The 2,500-nt window shown below is 38.3% G+C and overlaps 1 protein-coding gene across 2 annotated transcripts in view; it reads right to left on the minus strand.

Annotated features, from left to right (window-relative positions):
- LOC138000590 (pancreatic triacylglycerol lipase-like) overlaps positions 1–2,500 on the minus strand; it is a 66,952-nt gene that overhangs the window by 64,043 nt on the left and 409 nt on the right. The window contains exon 1 of one of the 2 annotated variants that reach the window (XM_068847119.1): positions 256–364. The exons of the other annotated variant lie outside the window; for it this stretch is intronic. The gene's annotated coding sequence lies outside the window, so the exon portion shown is untranslated. Of the gene's footprint in view, positions 1–255; positions 365–2,500 lie in introns of those variants that run through there. 2 annotated transcript variants of the gene reach the window in all.

Here is a 2,500-nt window from a genome sequence, read left to right on the forward strand (position 1 = left end):
TTGCGAAACCAGGTTTATCTCCGTACGTCCAAAATATTTATCGGATCGAGGTAAAATCTGTATTTTTAGCAATAGTTCACCAAGGGCTATCTTGAGAATTTTTTTCAGATTTTTCGTTGTTTTTGCTATTGCAAGTTGTACAATACTTAAAAGTATTGTACAACTTGTATACAGAAATAGTTTCTTTATAAGGGAAATGAAAGTTTGCTGTTGGGGTTGAACACATACAGTTTCTAAACACAGACGAAGACTTACCACCTTGCTTGACTTGGTTAACTTCCTTTTGGCTCCGATGATCTTTCTTCTTCAAGGGCGAGAAATTTTATTTTTGAGAACTACACGCAGGCGTAACTTTTATGCAACATTTGCGATTGAGATGTCAAACTGTCAATCATCGTTCATCAGTGGCTGAAATATGCTAGAAGAAGGTGGAGCGCCAAAGGACAAAACAAAATTAGACTGTGTTTTTCGAGTGTTAAGTATTGCCATCTTTGCGCAAAATGCTGCTGCAGTTACAGCGTGTTATGTTGTTGAGTAAGTGAGTCAGGGCGTAGAAAGAAATACCGGGTGTATCATAATTTTGGGCAATATCTCCTCTCATTTGATTAAGTTTATTTACAAGAGAGTACGATGGCAAAAATTAATCGAGATTATGTAGATTTTTTTGTTGGCAAGGAATGAACTGGTAAAATTTTGTTAATTTATGCTAGGTGACTAGATATTACTGCACACTGAACAGGTGTGAACAATTCTGCAAATCGAGCTTCAAGTAACACTTAAAGAATACTACGAGCGGAAGAAATTTCAGTGGGGCTCAAAACTGAATAAAACCTCTCGATTTTATTTCTGGCGCACATGCAAAAAATATTTGTATGAGGAAGTAAATAATGTAAGGATGAAATTATTATTTGTTATGTTATTGGTTATTGGTTGTTGGTTTCAAGTGGATTCTTCAATGAGAAGAGCACTAGAAAAATTAATGCTTGGAAGGAAAAGAAAAGAAGTTTCTATGATGCAATATCTGATTATATTGCTATAACTGTCAATACAATTTCGATTAAATGTTCATTACAAATAGGTAAATTCAAACTAACCAACAGAATGATTGTATAGATAGTTATGTATATACGGATTATCTTGTAAAAATTCTAATGTTACACTAACTATGGCTGATGATGATGTCTGATGTTTGATGATGTTCCTTAAACTCAAGTGTGGTTGTAATTTTAAATATTAGTAACACTTGTACTATCAAGACTCTCTATAACTAGCCAATCACTAGCCAGTTTGTATGGGAATCTGGTGAAATGACAACTATCCGTGATGTGCCGAAGATTGGCCTCGAGCCAATTCTGAAAAACGTGGGATTTTAGTCGAAATCGTGGAAAATATTTTAGAGCTAAGTGAAGAGTGTGAAGGCATTTGGATGGTTTTTTTTATGGCAAAATATGGCAATTGTAAAGGATAGTCATGTCAAGTAAAGTGTGGCGTCTTACTTTGTCGTGAGGACTCTACTTGGCGTAATGAAACCTTCATCCAGAAACGTCTTTTCCACTCCAGAACTTACGTTTTGTGTAGAATAAGCTTTTAGAATGATGCTCTTGTCCCCTGCGGTGATACTTTTTGATTCGGTGGCATTTTGTAAAAAAAATATTTATCAGATGTGGCGTCGTTAGGTTGCCCAATTCTGCCTGTCATGAGATTAGCATTTTGTCACCGCGTCCATAAAGATTCGTGAAATATTTGCGGATGGGTCGATCTCTCTGAAATTTGCAAGGGTGATTGCTAAAAATTGGAAAATTGATCTTTTCTATTAATAAATATTCCTATGTTTTGCACGAGAATGCAACGAAGAGGTGAGTGCGCCTTTTGCTTGGTGCGTACGTGACGCCAATATTGGTTCTTGTTATAGGCAACTTTTTACAGCTTTTATACAACTGCTTAAAGAAATGGGACACTCTAATTACTGCGCTTCTACATAGCATTCTTACTCTTATTTACAAGGCTCTTAATGGTTTGTCTTCTGGTTAAACCACCTATCTGATATATTTAGCCATAAAACTTGTCATATGAATCCTTGGTCTAGAGGCTCCCATTCCCTCATAATCCCACGAGTCAATACCACCATTTACGGCCTTCACTCTTTATCTTTTACAGGTAGTAAACTTCAAATTACTACCCTGGAGACAGCGTGGTCCAGTGGTTAAGGCGTTGGGTTTGCATGCAATTGCTCCGCGTTCACATTCCGCTCTAACCTCTGATTTGGATCTGTTTCCGGTTGTGCCGGATTCAACTCTACCAGGAAGCAACTACTTGGCTATTTTAAGCCCGCCGCACACTGGGAGGAAAGAGCTGAGCAAACGGCCTCGCTAGGCGGCCTCGCGAGGCGAAAAATATCAAACATGTTTGATTTTTTCCTCACGGCCTCGCGAGGCGAATTTTTCTCACCAAAAGTTCCCCGCACACGGTGAGGAAACGGCTGAGCAAACCGCCTCGCGAG

The sequence above is a fragment of the Montipora foliosa genome, chromosome 4 (genome assembly GCF_036669935.1).
Source record: "Montipora foliosa isolate CH-2021 chromosome 4, ASM3666993v2, whole genome shotgun sequence".
Lineage (NCBI taxonomy): Eukaryota > Metazoa > Cnidaria > Anthozoa > Scleractinia > Acroporidae > Montipora > Montipora foliosa.